This window comes from Entelurus aequoreus, linkage group LG02, assembly GCF_033978785.1.
Source record: "Entelurus aequoreus isolate RoL-2023_Sb linkage group LG02, RoL_Eaeq_v1.1, whole genome shotgun sequence".
Lineage (NCBI taxonomy): Eukaryota > Metazoa > Chordata > Actinopteri > Syngnathiformes > Syngnathidae > Entelurus > Entelurus aequoreus.
Window position 1 is genome coordinate 98577518 of NC_084732.1, and position 17500 is coordinate 98595017.

Here is a 17500-nt window from a genome sequence, read left to right on the forward strand (position 1 = left end):
TACAAAAGTTAACACGCTAACAGATAGCATGTTGTCTAATACAAAGTTGTATGACCCTGAGGTTTACGGCTGCAAAATTGGCTAAAAAAGTTAAAATGCTAAAGTTAGCATACGTCAGTTGCCAAGTAATAGGACTTTTGGGCGTTCAGCTAAAAAAAACTAGCTACAAAAGTTAACACGCTAACAGATAGCATGTTGTCTAATACAAAGTTGTATGACCCTGAGGTTTACGGCTGCAAAATTGGCTAAAAAAGTTAGAATGCTAATGTTAGCATACGTCAGTTGCCAAGTAATAGGACTTTTGCGCGTTCAGCTAAAAAAAACTAGCTACAAAAGTTAACACGCTAACAGATAGCATGTTGTCTAATACAAAGTTGTATGACCCTGAGGTTTACGGCTGCAAAATTGGCTAAAAAAGTTAGAATGCTAATGTTAGCATACGTCAGTTGCCAAGTAATAGGACTTTTGCGCGTTCAGCTAAAAAAAACTAGCTACAAAAGTTAACACGCTAAAAGATAGCATGTTTTCTAATACAAAGTTGTATGACCCTGAGGTTTACGGCTGCAAAATTGGCTAAAAAAGTTAGAATGCTAATGTTAGCATACGTCAGATGCCAAGTAATAGGACTTTTGGGCGTTCAGCTAAAAAAATAGCTACAAAAGTCAACACTCTAACAGCTAGCATGTTGTCTAATACCAAGTTGTATGACCCTGAGGTTTACGGCTGCAAAATTGGCTAAAAAAGTTAGAATGCTAATGTTAGCATACGTCAGTTGCCAAGTAATAGGACTTTTGCGCGTTCAGCTAAAAAAAAACAGCTACAAACGTTGACACGCTAACAGCTAGCATGTTGTCTAATACCAAGTTGTATGACCCTGAGGTTTACGGCTGCAAAATTGGCTAAAAAAGTTAGAATGCTAATGTTAGCATACGTCAGTTGCCAAGTAATAGGACTTTTGCGCGTTCAGCTAAAAAAAACTAGCTACAAAAGTTAACACGCTAACAGATAGCATGTTGTCTAATACAAAGTTGTATGACCCTGAGGTTTACGGCTGCAAAATTGGCTAAAAAAGTTAGAATGCTAATGTTAGCATATGTCAGTTGCCAAGTAATAGGACTTTTGGGCGTTCAGCTAAAAAAACTAGCCACAAAAGTCAACACGCTAACAGCTAGCATGTGTCTAATAGCAAGTTTTTTTTTTAGCAAAATAGGCTAAAAAAATGTGCACGCTGACAGTTAACATGCAGAATACCAAATTTTATGACTCTCAGGTTTGGCTGAAAAAAAAGCTACAAAATGTATCATGCTAATCCTAGCATGCTAAAGTGCAAGCTGACAGCATGTGTCAAGCACTGAGTTGTATGACTGAGGTGTACAGCTGCAAAATTGGCAAATAAATGAACATGCTATTAGTTAGCATTTGCCATTTACTAAGTTAAATCTCAATGTTTCAGCTAAAAAAATAGCTACAAAAGTTAGCACGCTAATCCTAGCATGCTAAAGTGCAGACTAACAGCATGTGTCAAGCACCAAGTTGTCTGATTGTAGTAGACGGCTAAACATTAACATTAGCATATTAGCATGTTAAAACATTAGCATGCTAATGTTTGCGTATATCAGTTACCAAGTTACAGGACTCAAGCATTCAGCTGAAAAAAATAGCTACAAAAAGTTATCATGCTATTTTAGCATGCTAAAGTGCAGGCTAACAGCATGTTGTCTGATTGTGATGGACAGCAGCAAAATTGACTAAAAACATTAGCATGCTAATGCTAATGTTAAAACATTAACATTAGCATGTTAAAACATTAGCATGCTAATGTTTGCGTGTATCAGTTACCAAGTTATAGGACTCAAGCATTCAGCTGAAAAAAATAGCTACAAAAAGTTATCATGCTATTTTAGCATGCTAAAGTGCAGGCTAACAGCATGTTGTCTGATTGTGAGGGACTGCTGCAAAATTGGCTAAAAACATTAGCATGCTAATGCTAATGTTAAAACATTAAAATTAGCATGCTAATGTTTGCGTATATCAGTTACCAAGTTATAGGACTCAGGCATTCAGCTGAAAAAAATAGCGACAAAAAGTTATCATGCTATTTTAGCAGGCCAAGGTTAAAATGCTAACAGGTAGCACGTGTCAGGCACTGCACTGAGTTGCATGACTTTGGCAAAATTAGGTAACATGCTAATGTCCGCATGCTAACAGTTAGCATGTGTCAATTATGAAGTTTAACGACCCGCAGGTGTTTAAAGTGTAAACAAGTCTGCGTGCGCGATAAAAGTGCTTTTTGAATGCAGGCGGGTATGAAATGCCCTAAAAATGAGGGTCTCACGGAAACATCTGGAAGTAATGGATGCTGCCATTGATTGGATTTGGGAGGCAGGGCCGCTAAGTTCATTGTGTCCATACAGGGCAGCGGGATGGAATATACAATAGGCTGCCTTGGATTACCACTCTCACGCAATTACAGCTAAATTGGAAAATATTGCGTCGGGGCCGGAGGCGTGCACGCCGCCGTGATTGTGCACGTGTGCGAGGGCGGGGAGGCCGCCTCCATTTGGGGGGACAAAATGTGCTGTTTGTTTGCCATCAGAGGTTTAATTAAAGCCGCGGCAGAGATAGCAGATGACAGTTCCAGTCGAGTGTGGTTCGGTCTGCAAATGTCAATAAAATGGAAATAGATTTAGATCTGGGGTCGTACTTATCGAGCTTCTTAGAGGGCCATTTTACACTTAAGTCCTGAGAAGTTGCGAAATTTAGTCCTACTCTCAAACTTAAGAATAAAAGCTTTTTATCAACGTTCTTAAGTCTAAGAATCACTCCTACTCTCCACCATATTTAAGAGACCTTCAGAGGTGTCTTAAAGGCCTACTGAAATGAATTTTTTAAATTTAAACGGGGATAGCAGATCCATTCTATGTGTCATACTTGATCATTTCGCGATATTGCCATATTTTTGCTGAAAGGATTTAGTATAGAACAACGACGATAAAGATCGCAACTTTTGGTATCTGATAAAAAAAAAGGCTTGCCCCTACCGGAAGTAGCGTGACGTAGTCAGTTGAACATATACGCAAAGTTCCCTATTGTTTACAATGATGGCCGCATGAAGTGAGAGAGATTCGGACCGAGAAAGCGACAATTTCCCCATTAATTTGAGCGAGGATGAAAGATTTGTGGATGAGTAAAGTGCAAGTGAAGGACTAGTGGGGAGTTGAAGCTATTCAGATAGGGAAGATGCTGTGAGAGCCGGGGGTGACCTGATATTCAGCTGGGAATGACTACAACAGTAAATAAACACAAGACATATATATACTCTATTAGCCACAACACAACCAGGCTTATATTTAATATGCCACAAATTAATCCTGCATAATAACACCTGCGTGTTTGTTATGCTAGCTCCTCTGCTAGCTCCTAGCTCCATAGAACACGCCAATACAATTCAAACACATGATCAACACACACAATCACTCAGCCCAAAAGACCGTTCACCTAACCCAAGGTTCATAAAGCTTATATATTTAAAAAAAGTTACGTACATACGCAAAAAAAAGCCAAAGCTGCATACTCACAGTAGCACGTCTGCGTCTTTGTCATCCAAATCAAAGTAATCCTGGTAAGAGTCTGTGTTGTCCCAGTTCTCTACAGGCGTCTGTGTATCCAAGTCAAAAGTCCTCCTGGTTAGAGTCTCTGTTATCCGAGTTCTTCCATCTTGACTGCATCTTTCGGGAATGTAAACAAAGAAGCGCCGGCTGTGTACTGTTGTTGCTGACTACGTTCGAAAAATACGTCCATTTCGCACCGACAACTTTCTTCTTTGCTTGCTCGGCTTCCTTCTCCATAATGCAATGAACATGATTGCAACAGATTCACGAACACAGATGTCCAGAATACTGTGGAATTATGAAATGAAAACAGAGCTTTTTCGTATTGGCTTCAATGTGGAAGGCATACCCGTGTTCGCCGGGCTACGTCACGCGCATACGTCATCCTCAGAGGCGTTTCGAACCGGAAGTTTAGCGGCAAATTTAAAATGTCACTTTATAAGTTAACCCGGCCGTATTGGCATGTGTTATAATGTTAAGATTTCATCATTGATATATAAACTATCAGACTGCGTGGTCGGTAGTAGTGGCTTTCAGTAGGCCTTTAAGTGGTTAGGAGTTGCCAGCAGGGGGCGGCACTGAGGCGAGAGAGACGTGCGCGAACATTCAGGGAGCGGAACGATGTCCTGGATTTGTTTGATGACGAGCAGCTGATCAAACGGTATCGTTTAGACCAGGGGTGTCAAACGTACGGCCCGAGGGCCGGATCAGGCCCGCAAACTGGTTTTAACCGGCCCGCGGGATGAGTTTGGTAAGTATAAATATGGGCCGAAATTTTTGAATGAAAGAAAGTGCTGTCCTAAATGTGTCCACTAGATGTCGCAATACAAAAAATAAACCACATGATGTTAGTACATCAGCCGAGGAAAATGAGCAAACTACATAAATAACATCCTATAATTTGATTTTGATATTATTTTTTTATCTTGATGGATTGAAAATGAACACCAATGAGTTGACTAATGAACATTATCTAATAATTTATTCAGAAAGTATAAATAACGACAAACAAAGATGGAATACTATTAACTACAACATGTAGGTGTAAATAAACCCAACAACATTAGGATTTGTACATTTTCAGAATGTGCTTGTTCTATTTTCAAACAAAGAAAACAATCTGAAGTTGTCTTTATTTTTAAGTTATTGTGCCGTGATTTTACCAGTCTGGCCCACTTGGGCATAGATTTTCCTCCATGTGGCCCCCGATCTAAAATTAGTTTGATACCCCTGATCTAAACTTCACCGCTGCTTGTATTTTTTTCCATATTTTATTGTAATATTTTCAGAATGTGTTTGTTCTATTTTTGGCCAAAGTAAGACAAAGAAAACAATCTGAAGTTTTTGTTTTGTTTTAATGCTATGGTTGTAATAGTCCGGCCCGCGTGTGCACAGATTTTCCTCCGTGCGGCCCCTGAGCTAAAATGAGTTTGACACCCCTGGTTTAGACAGAGCGGGTATTATTTTTGTCACAGATTTAATACTTTTCGATTCCATGTTGATTTCTGCATGTGTCTGCAGTGGGCTAGTATATATAGAGCCACCCACACCAGTTTCAAATGAGTTGCCTAATTAATGAATTGGAAAGAAAATGTTATGACAGTAGCGTATGTGTGTGGCCGTGAGGTGAGTGACGTCAGTGAGTGTGTGGGCGAGAGAAGAGAGGGAGCGGTAGCGGGACTAGTTTGTTTTGTATTATTTTGTAGTTTATTGTCAAAATATACACTCCCATTGTCCAATTAAATATTTCCAAGATATTTCTTTATTCTTAGACAAGGGATTCCCTTCCGTGATTGGTCATTTCTATGGACACAGAAATGACGTCACCTAAAATTGCGTTTACGGCACATAGTAATGTCGTAATTCAGCTCTGAGTGTGACACTTAAGATTCAGTCCTACACTTCGCTGAAAGTGTGAGTAAGACGCTTGATAACTAACTTTTAAGTGCAGCTTTCAGCGAAGAATTTATTTACTCTTAAGTCAACTCTTAGCAGACTTCTTAGGAGTAATTCTAAGAAGCTTGATAAGTACGGCCCCTGGAATAACAGGAAGGGAAAGTAGAGTTCCGTATTTTCCGGACCATAGGGCACACCGGATTGTAAGGCGCACCGCCGATGAATGGTCTATTTTTGATCTGTTTTCATTAGGGATGTCGATAAATGCGTTAAAATGTAATATCGGAAATTATCGGTATCGTTTTTTTTATTATCGGTATCTTTTTTTAATTTTTTTTAATTAAATCAACATAAAAAACACAAGATACACTTACAATTCAAACCAAAAAACCTCCCTCCTCATTCACACAAAAGGGTTGTTTATTTCTGTTATTAATATTCTGGTTCCTACATTATATATCAATACAGTCTGCAAGGAATACAGTCCGTAAGCACACATGATTGTGCGTGCTGCTGGTCCACTAATAGTACTAACCTTTAACAGTTAATGTTACTCATTTTCATTAATTACTAGTTTCGATGTAACTGTTTTTATATTGTTTTACTTTCTTTTTTATTCAAGAAAATGTTTTTAATTTATTTATCTTATTTTATTTTATATATTTTTTTAAAAAGTACCTTATCTTCACCATACCTGGCTGTCCAAATTAGACATAATGTGTTAATTCCACGACTGTATATATCGGTTGATATCGGTATCGGTATCGGTTGATATCGGTATCGGTAATTAAAGAGTTGGACAATATCGGAATATCGGCAAAAAGCCATTATCGGACATCCCTAGTTTTCATACATAAAGTGCACCGGATTATAAGGCGCTTATCTAATTTCACCTATTTGGGTTAAAAATATGTTTTGCAAAGTAGTAATTATAGTCTGCAAATGATGTGTTGTTGTTGAGTGTCGGTGCTGTCCAGAGCTCGGCAGAGTAACCGTGTAATACTCTTCCATATCAGTAGGTGGCAGTAGGTAGCTAATTGCTTTGTAGATGTCGGACACAGCGGGAGGCAGGGTGCAGGTAAAAAAAGGTGTCTAATGCTTAAACCAAAAATAAACAAAAGGTGAGTGCCCCTAAGAAAAGGCATCGAAGCTTAGGGAAGGCTGTGCGGAACGAAACTAAAACTGAACTGGCTACAAAGTAAACAAAAAAAACAGAATGCTGGACGACAGCAAAGACTTACTGCGGAGCAAATACGGCGTCCACAAAGTACGTCCGAACATGGCGTGACAATCAACGATGTCCCCGCGAAGAAGGATTACAAATCTGAAATATTCTTGATTGCTAAAACAAAGTGGATGCGGGAAAATATCGCTCAAAGGAAGACACGAAACTGCTACAGGAAAATACAGAAAAAAGAGAAAAAAGGCCACCAAAATAGGAGCGCAAGACAAGAACTAAAACACTACACACAGGAAAACAGCAAAAAAAGTCCAAATAAGTCACGGCGTCCATCCATCCATCCATTTTCTACCGCTTGTCCCTTTCGGAAGTCACATCCAACAATTGTTTTTACTGTCAACTGAGTTTAGTTTTTTAATGATAACTGCTAGTGGTGTGACTCCGGGTTTTTTCAGCGAAAAAAATAGAATTAATGCAAGATACAATTGATTGAATTGACGATAATAATGTTGAATAGTTGAATTAAGCACTAATACTGTACAATCATAATATATGCAAATAATGCAACTAACACCTTCAAACACAAATAAACATATGTTTCATTACTGTAGCATTATTTTACCATTGTAATTGGAAGGTCCAAAAAAACAAAAAAACTCAATAAAATTAACTATAATTGTTAATTAATTTAACGTCTTGAATTGCAGTTTTTACCCCCTAAATTGGTCAAACTGGGTCAAGTGGTTTGTTTTGTTGTCTTTTTGTTGTCTTGTGTGACATTTTTAATGCCTCTGGACAACATATTTAATGCTCGTTCATAGCATTTAAGGCCTTATTTTTGCAAAAATGTATTTAATGTATTTTAAAGCTTTTTAATGCAACTTTAAAATAAAATTAATGCAAGCATACAATTAATTGAATTGACGATAATAATGTTGAATAGTTGAATTAAGCACTAATACTGTACTATCATAATATATACAAATAATGCAACTAACCCTTTTAAACACAAATAAATAAATAAATATATAATATAACTTACCATTGTAATTGGAAGGTCAAAAAAAATAAATCTAAATAAAATGGACTTTTTTTGAAATTTAACGTCTTGAACTGCAGATGTTTCCCCTAAATTGGTCAAACTGGGTCAAGTGGTTTGTTTTGTTGTCTTTTCTGACATTTTTAATGCGTCTGGACAACATATTTAATGCTCGTTGATAGCATTTAAGGCCTTATTTTTGCAAAATCTATTTAATGTATTTTAAAGCTTTTTAATGCAACTTTAAAATAAAATTAATGCAAGCGTACAATTGATTGAATGGACAATAATGTTGAATTAAGCACTAATACTGTACAATCATAATATATACAAATAATACAACTAACCCCTTCAAACACGAAAAAACATGTTTCATTACTGTAGCATTATTTACCACTGTAATTGGAAGGTCCAAAAAAATTCTATCTAAATAAAATTAACTCTAATTATTAATTAATTTAACGTCTTGAATTGCAGATTTTCCCCCCTAAATTGGTCAAACTGGGTCAAGTGGTTTGTTTTGTTGTCTTTTTGTTGTCTTGTGTGACATTTTTAATGCCTCTGGACAACATATTTAATGCTCGTTGATAGCATCCATCCATCCATTTTCTACCGCTTGTCCCTTTTTAAGGCCTTATTTTTGCAAAATCTATTTAAAATCTATTTAATGTATTTTAAAGCTTTTTAAAACCACTTTAAAATAAAATTAATGCAAGATACAATTGATTGAATTGACGATAATAATGTTGAATAGTTGAATTAAGCACTAATACTGTACAATCATAATATATACAAATAATGCAACTAACCCTTTTAAACACAAATAAACATTTTTTATTGCTGTAGCATTATTTTGCCATTGTAATTGGAAGGTCCAAAAAAAAATCTAAATAAAATGAACTCTAATTATTAATTAATTTAACGTCTTGAATTGCAGATGTTTCCCCTAAATTGGTCAAACTGGGTCAAGTGGTTTGTTTTGTTGTCTTGTATGACATTTATAATGCCTCTGAACATCATATTTAATGCTCGTTGATAGCATTTAAAGCCTTATTTTTGCAAAATCTACTTAATGTATTTTAAAGCTTTTTAATGGAACTTTAAAATAAAATGAATGCAAGCATACAATTGATTGAATTGACAATAATGTTGAATAGTTGAATTAAGCAGTAATACTGTGCAATCATAATATATACAAATAATGCAACTAACCCTTTTAAACACAAATAAAAAACGTTCATTACTGTAGCATTATTTACCATTGTAATTGGAAGGTCCCAAAAAAAAATCGAAATAAAATGAACTCTAATTATTAATTAGGTGAACGTCTTGAATTGCAGTTTTTTCCCCCCCGAAATTGGAAACACTGGGTCAAGTGGTTTGTTTTGTTGTCTTTTTGTTGTCTTGTATGACATGTTTTAATGCCTCTGCACATATACAGTATTTACTGTTTGTTGACAGCATAGGCAACATCCATTTAATGTGTTTTAAAGCTTTTTTAATGAGCCGTTTAAAATAGACTAACGTCAACGTGCCCTTCACTTGTGGAAAGAAGAAACCCGCAGGAGTTGGAGAGCTAATATTGTACATTTTGCAATACTTCGGACCATTAAGCACGGTATAAAAACAGATTTGGGAGTAAATGCTTTGGCATCTTGTAAAAATGTGTCTGTGTGGAATGTCAACAACAATTTAAATCCAGGATGAAAGAATAATCCCAAACGCTGCCAGTCATACGGGCCGTGACTGCACAAGTGGAGGGGGGTAGTGTTCCTCCTCTCCCACTCCCACCAGTGATGACATGTTTCATGATACAAACTCCCTGTGTTGTGTCGGCCTTCTAAGTACCAAGTTGTATGACTGAGGTGTGACTATATGACGAATTAAAAAAAAGAACAGTTTGCATGCTAACATGTTAACGCTAAAAATGCTAACAGGTAGCATGGGTCAGGTACTGTACCAAGTTGTACGACTGAGGTGTACCGCTGTAGAAATTGGCAAAATTAAGTTAAAATCCTAATGTTAGCAGGCTAGCAGTTAGCATATGTCAATTACAACGTTTTTTTTGGAGTTAGCGCTTGTGCACGCTGGGCATAGAGTCACAATTTACAAAAGTTAGCATGCTAATGTTCACATCAAATGTAACCAGATTAAGTACTAATACTGTACAATCATAATGTATACGAATAATGCAACTAAACAAAATCTAAATAAAATGCACTCTAATTAATAATTAATTGAACGTCTTGAGTTACAGTTTTTTTCCCCCTAAAATGATAAAACTGGGTCAGGTGGTTTGTTTTGTTATCTATTTTGTTCTCAATTGAATTATTATTTTTGGATCAATGACAGTTTGTTTCCAAAAACTCACACTATCCCTCCTTAGGCGAAAAATGGACGTGCTCAAAATAATAAGTACCGGTAATAACTTATCAGGTTTTCAGTATATTTGTATTATTATAAAATCATAATACGGTATATACAAATAACAATGCAACTAAAAACAATCAAACTAAAATGGAATAATTAATTAATTGAACGTCTTGAATTGCATTGTTTTTCTCCTTAAATTGGTAAAACTGGGTCAGGTGGTTTGTTTTGTTGTCTGTTTTGTTGTCAATTGCAATTGTATGACATTTATAATGCCTCTGGACATCATATTTATTGCTTGTTGATAGCATCTAAGGCCGTATTTGTGCAAAATCCAATTAATGCATTTTAAAGCTGTTTAATGCAATTTTAAAATAAAATCAATGCAAGCGTACAATTGATTGAATTGACAATAATAATGTTGAATAACCTGCAGAATTTATTTTCCAAAAACTCACACTATATCCCTTCCAAAAGCAAGTTCCAAAGTAGAATACTTTAGATAATGTTAAAAAACAGCCTTTACTAGGTCAGTAATTCATAAAAATGATTTTGATGCATTATTATTCATGGATCAATGACAATTTTTTTTTTCCAAAAACTCACACTATCCCTCCTTAAGCGAAAAATGGACGTTTTTAAAATAATAAGTACCGGTAATACTGTAACTTATCAGGTTTTCAGTATATTTGTATTATTATACAATCATAATATATACAAATAACAATGCAACTAAAAACAATCTAAAATAAAATGGACTAATTATTAATTAATTGAACGTCTTGAATTGCATTTGTTTCCCCCTAAATTGATAAAACTGGGTCAGGTGGTTTGTTTTGTTGTCTTTTTTGTTGTCAATTGCAGTTGTATGACATTTTTAATGCCTCTGGACATCATTTGTATTGCTTGTTGATAGCATTTAAGGCCGTATTTGTGCAAAATCCAATTAATGCATTTTAAAGCTGTTTAATGCAATTTTAAAATAAAATCAATGCAAGCGTACAATTGATTGAATTGACAATAATAATGTTGAATAACATGCAGAATTTATTTTCCAAAAACTCACACTATATCCCTTCCAAAAGCAAGTTCCAAAGTAGAATACTTTAGATAATGTTAAAAAAACAGCCTTTACTAGGACAGTAATTCATAAAAATGATTTTGATGCATTATTATTCATGGATCAATGACAGTTTTTTTTTCCCAAAAACTCACACTATCCCTCCTTAAGCGAAAAATGGACGTTTTTAAAATAATAAGTACCGGTAATACTGTAACTTATCAGGTTTTCAGTATATTTGTATTATTATACAATCATAATATATACAAATAACAATGCAACTAAAAACAATCTAAAATAAAATGGACTAATTATTAATTAATTGAACGTCTTGAATTGCATTTGTTTCCCCCTAAATTGATAAAACTAGGTCAGGTGGTTTGTTTTGTTGTCTTTTTTGTTGTCAATTGCAGTTGTATGACATTTATAATGCCTCTGGACATCATTTGTATTGCTTGTTGATAGCATTTAAGGCCGTATTTGTGCAAAATCCAATTAATGCATTTTAAAGCTGTTTAATGCAATTTTAGAATAAAATCAATGCAAGCGTACAATTGATTGAATTGACAATAATAATGTTGAATAACCTGCAGAATTTATTTTCCAAAAACTCACACTATTCCTCAGATGAAAAACAGACACCCACAAAATAATATGTACCGATAATAACTAGTCAGGTTTTCAGTATATTTGTATTATTATACAATCATAATATATACAAATAACAATGCAACTAAAAACAATCTAAAATAAAATGGACTAATTATTAATTAATTGAACGTCTTGAATTGCATTTGTTTCCCCCTAAATTGATAAAACTGGGTCAGGTGGTTTGTTTTGTTGTCTTTTTGTTGTCAATTGCATGACATTTATAATGCCTCTGGACATCATATTTATTGTTTGTTGATATCATTTAAGGCCGTATTTGTGCAAAATCCAATTAATGCATTTTAAAGCTGTTTAATGCAATTTTAAAATAAAATGAATGCAAGCATACAATTGATAGAATTGACAATAATAATGTTGAATAACCTGCGGATTGTTTTTCCAAAAACTCACACTATATCCCTTCCAAAAGCAAGTTTCAAAGTAGAATACTTTAGATAATGTTAAAAAACAGCCTTTACTAGGTCAATAATTCATAAAACATATTTTAATGCATAATTTTTTTGGATCAATGACAGTTTTTTTTCCCAAAAACTCACACTATCCCTCCTTAGGTGAAAAATGAACGTGCTCAAAATAATAAGTAATAACTTATTAGGTTTTCAGTATATTTTTTATTTTTATACAATCATAATATATACAAATAACAATGCAACTAAAAAAAATCTAAATAAAATGGACTAATTATTAATTAATTTAACGTCTTAAATTGCATTTGTTTCCCCCTAAATTGATAAAACTGGGTCAGGTGGTTTGTTTTGTTGTCTTTTTGTTGTCAATTGCAATTGTATGACATTTATAATGCCTCTGGACATCATATTTATTGCTTGTTGATATCATTTAAGGCCGTATTTGTGCAAAATCCAATTAATGCATTTTAAAGCTGTTTAATGCAATTTTAAAATAAAATGAATGCAAGCATACAATTGATTGAATTGACAATAATAATGTTGAATAACCTGCAGATTTTGTTTTCCAAAAACTCACTATATCCCTTCCAAAAGCAAGTTCCAAAGTAGAATACTATAGATGATGTTAAAAAACAGCCTTTACTAGGTCAATAATTCATAAAAAATATTTTGATGCATTATTATTTTTGGATCAATTAAACATTTTTTCCAAAAACTCAAACTATCCCTCCTTAGGTAAAAAACGGACATGCTCAAAATAATAAGTAATAACTTATCAGGTATCCAGTATATTTTTTATTTTTATACAATCATAATATATACAAATAACAATGCAACTAAAAAAAATCTAAATAAAATGGACTAATTATTAATTAATTGAACGTCTTAAATTGCATTTTTTTCCCCCTAAATTGATAAAACTGGGTCAGGTGGTTTGTTTTGTTGTCTTTTTGTTGTCAATTGCAATTGTATGACATGTATAATGTCTCTGGACATCATATTTATTGCTTGTTCATAGCATTTAAGGCCTTATTTGTGCAAAATCCAATTAATGCATTTTAAAGCTGTTTAATGCAATTTTAAAATAAAATCAATGCAAGCATACAATTGATTGAATTGACAATAATAATGTTGAATAACCTGCAGAATTTGTTTTCCAAAAACTCACACTATATCCCTTCCAAAAGCAAGTTCCAAAGTAGAATACTATAGATGATGTTAAAAAACAGCCTTTACTAGGTCAATAATTCATAAAAAATATTTTGATGCATTATTATTTTTGGATCAATGACAGTTTTTTTTCCCCAAAACTCAAACTATCCCTCCTTAGGTGAAAAATGGACGTGCTCAAAATAATAAAGTAATAACTTATCAGGTTTTCAGTATATTTTTCATTTTTATACAATCATAATATATACAAATAACAATGCAACTAAAAACAATCTAAAATAAAATGGACTGATTATTAATTAATTGAACGCCTTAAATTGCATTTGTTTCCCCCTAAATTGATACAACTGGGTCAGGTGGTTTGTTTTGTTGTCTTTTTGTTGTCAATTGTATGACATTTATAATATCCCTGGACATCATATTTATTGCTTGTTGATAGCATTTAAGGCCGTATTTGTGCAAAATCCAATTAATGCATTTTAAAGCTGTTTAATGCAATTTTAAAATAAAATCAATGCAAGCGTACAATTGATTGAATTGACAATAATAATGTTGAATAACCTGCAGAATTTATTTTCCAAAAACTCACACTATTCCTCAGATGAAAAACAGACACCCACAAAATAATATGTGCCGATAATAACTAGTCAGGTTTTCAAAATATTTGTATTATTATACAATCATAATATATACAAATAACAATGCAACTAAAAACAATCTAAAATAAAATGGACTAATTATTAATTAATTGAACGTCTTGAATTGCAGTTTTTTCCACTTAAATTGATAAAACTGGGTCAGGTGGTTTGTTTTGTTGTCTTTTTGTTGTCAATTGCAATTGTATGACATTTATAATACCTCTGGACATCATATTTATTGCTTGTTGATAGCATTTAAGGCCGTATTTGTGCAAAATCCAATTAATGCATTTTAAAGCTGTTTAATGCAATTTTAAAATAAAATCAATGCAAGCGTACAATTGATTGAATTGACAATAATAATGTTGAATAACATGCAGAATTTATTTTCCAAAAACTCACACTATTCCTCAGATGAAAAACGGACACCCACAAAAAAATAAATACTGATAATAACTAGTCAGGTTTTCAGTATATTTTAATTATTATTACTTTGAGTTACAATGGGAGTCAATGACGAGCAACATGGTCAAAGAGTGTATAGTAAATGGTTATCTCCTATTTGGAATCACTTTGCAGAAAGGGCCACGATGCCATTTTAAAGAAAAACTATGTGGGCAAACCTCAGCCCTCTAACCTTTAACATTTAGATGGAAAACATTAAAATGCAAATAAAATGTCCGTCTCTTTGTCGAGGCAGACTCAAGGGTTAAGATGGTGTTTAATGTGCACTTTTTGTCAGCAGCTCTTTAGCTTGCCGCAGACATGCGATGCATAATTCTGAGCAAGTCCTGTTTGAGAAGTCTTTAAGGAGACATAATTAGACGGCAGCGCTGCTCTTCAACGTGCATAAATAAGGCAGGAAGTCCACAGGTGCCACGTCTTCACACTTAAACCTTCCAGTGAGTGGCTTTTCAAAAAAAAAGCTGTGAATTAGGATATTCATGTGAGGTGTACTTTTGGATTTAGACTAAGAGGACTCGGAGAGGAAGATATCATCTGCATTTGGGCTTTAAGAGATTATGGAAAGCAACATGCCGTAGGGCTGGGCCGATACAAAGATAAGGCTGGATATAGCGACGGGCACAATTGATACAAATAAAACAACAGGTAGGAACCAGAGTGCAGAACTGTATAAATACAATACATTACACAATATAGCAAATGTGCTACTCAAAAATAATAGTAATATGGTCCAATAATATTTGAATAATAATTACTGCATAACATACATTCCTTTCCAATTTTGAATAAGAATAACAGACCAAATAAATGTTACACAGATGTAACGTCCTGGCACTAAACCTGCAGAAAATAGTTTGTCTCAGTTTTTCTCTAGGTTTACATTTTCACACTATTTTATTACATTGTATTAAGCATTTTTTACATTTTTCTTATTTTCGCACCTTCATTTTAAGAGGTTATTGATACACTTTGCACTATTTTCTTACCTTTATTAAGCATGTCTTACATGTTCCTTATTTGTGTACCTTCATTTTAAGAGGTTATTGTTAAGTGTTCTTCCTTTCCAATTTTGACTAAGAATAACAGACCAAATAAATGTTACACAGACGTAACGTCCTGGCACTAAACCTGCAGAAAATAGTTTGTCTCAGTTTTTCTCTAGGTTTACATTTTCACACTATTTTATTACATTTTATTAAGCATTTTTTACATTTTTTTTATTTTCGCACCTTTATTTTAAGAGGTTATTGATACACTTTGCACTATTTTCTTACCTTTATTAAGCATTTTTTACATTTTTCTTATTTTCGCACCTTCATTTTAAGAGGTTGATACACTTTGCACTATTTTCTTACCTTTATTAAGCATTTCTTACATGTTCCTTATTTTTGCACGCTCATTTTAAGAGGTTATTGTTAAGTGTTCTTCCTTTCCAATTTTGAATAAGAATAACAGACCAAATAAATGTTACACAGACGTAACGTCCTGGCACTAAACCTGCAGAAAATAGTTTGTCTCAGTTTTTCTCTAGGTTTACATTTTCACACTATTTTAGTACATTTTATTAAGCATTTTTTACATTTTTCTTATTTTCACACCTTCATTTTAAGAGGTTATTGTTAAGTGTTCTTCCTTTACAATTTTGAATAAGAATAACAGACCAAATAAATGTTACACAGACGTAACTTCCTGGCACTAAACCTGCAGAAAATAGTTTGTCTCAGTTTTTTTATGTTTACATTTTCACACTTTGCACTATTTTCTTACCTTTATTAAGCATGTCTTACATGTTCCTTATTTTTGTACCTTCATTTTAAGAGGTTATTGTTAAGTGTTCTTCCTTTCCAATTTTGACTAAGAATAACAGACCAAATAAATGTTACACAGACGTAACGTCCTGGCACTAAACCTGCAGAAAATAGTTTGTCTCAGGTTTCCTCTTTTTACACTTTGCACTATTTTCTTACATTTTATTAAGCATTTCTAACATATTTCTTATGTTTGCACCTTCATTTTAAGAGGTTATTGTTAAGTGTTCAATGTTATTTTACAATTTTGTCTACATTTAGTGTTTTCTATGCTTGTGTGGACATTTACTTTCTGCCTTGACAGCCGAGGGATTATAATCAATAATCAATTAAAAATGTTTACATTTAACATACTTTTCCCTGCTCCTTATTTTCGATAGGTAATGGAAAATATCACTAATTATCGATATTGTTGTGGTATTTTAGGCTTCATAATGTGCCACACATGTTCAATGGAAAACAGGTCTGGACTACAGGCAGGCCAGTCTAGTACCCGCACTCTTTTACTATGAAGCCACGCTGTTGTAACACGTGGCTTGGCATTGTCTTGCTGAAATAAGCAGGGGCGTCCATGATAACGTTGCTTGGATGGCAACATATGTTGCTCCAAAACCTGTATGTACCTTTCAGCATTAATGGTGCCTTCACAGATGTGTAAGTTACCCATGTCTTGGGCACTAATACACCCCCATACCATCACACATGCTGGCTTTTACACTTTGAGCCTAGAACAGTCCGGATGGTTCTTTTCCTCTTTGGTCCAGAGGACACGACGTCCACAGTTTCAAAAAACAATTTGAAATGTGGACTCGTCAGACCACAGGACAGTTTTTCACTTTGCATCAGTCCATCTTAGATGAGCTCGGGCCCAGCGAAGCCGGCGGCGTTTCTGGGTGTTGTTGATGAATGGCTTTCGCTTTGCATAGTAGAGTTTTAACTTGCATTTACAGATGTAGCGACGAATTGTAGTTACTGACAGTGGTTTTCTGAAGTGTTCCTGAGCCCACGTGGTGATATCCTTTACACACCGATGTTGGTTTTTGATGCAGTACCGCCTGAGGGATCGAAAGTCACGGGCATTCAATGTTGGTTTTCAGCCTTGCTGCTTACGTGCAGTGATTTCTCCAGATTCTCTGAACTTTTTGATGATATTACGGAGCGTAGATGGTGAAATCCCTAAATTCCTT

General features: G+C 34.2%; 1 protein-coding gene across 3 annotated transcripts in view; it reads right to left on the bottom strand.

Annotated features, from left to right (window-relative positions):
* Positions 1-17500, bottom strand: part of LOC133641759 (protein diaphanous homolog 3-like) — a 307291-nt gene that overhangs the window by 141807 nt on the left and 147984 nt on the right. The window lies entirely within an intron of this gene.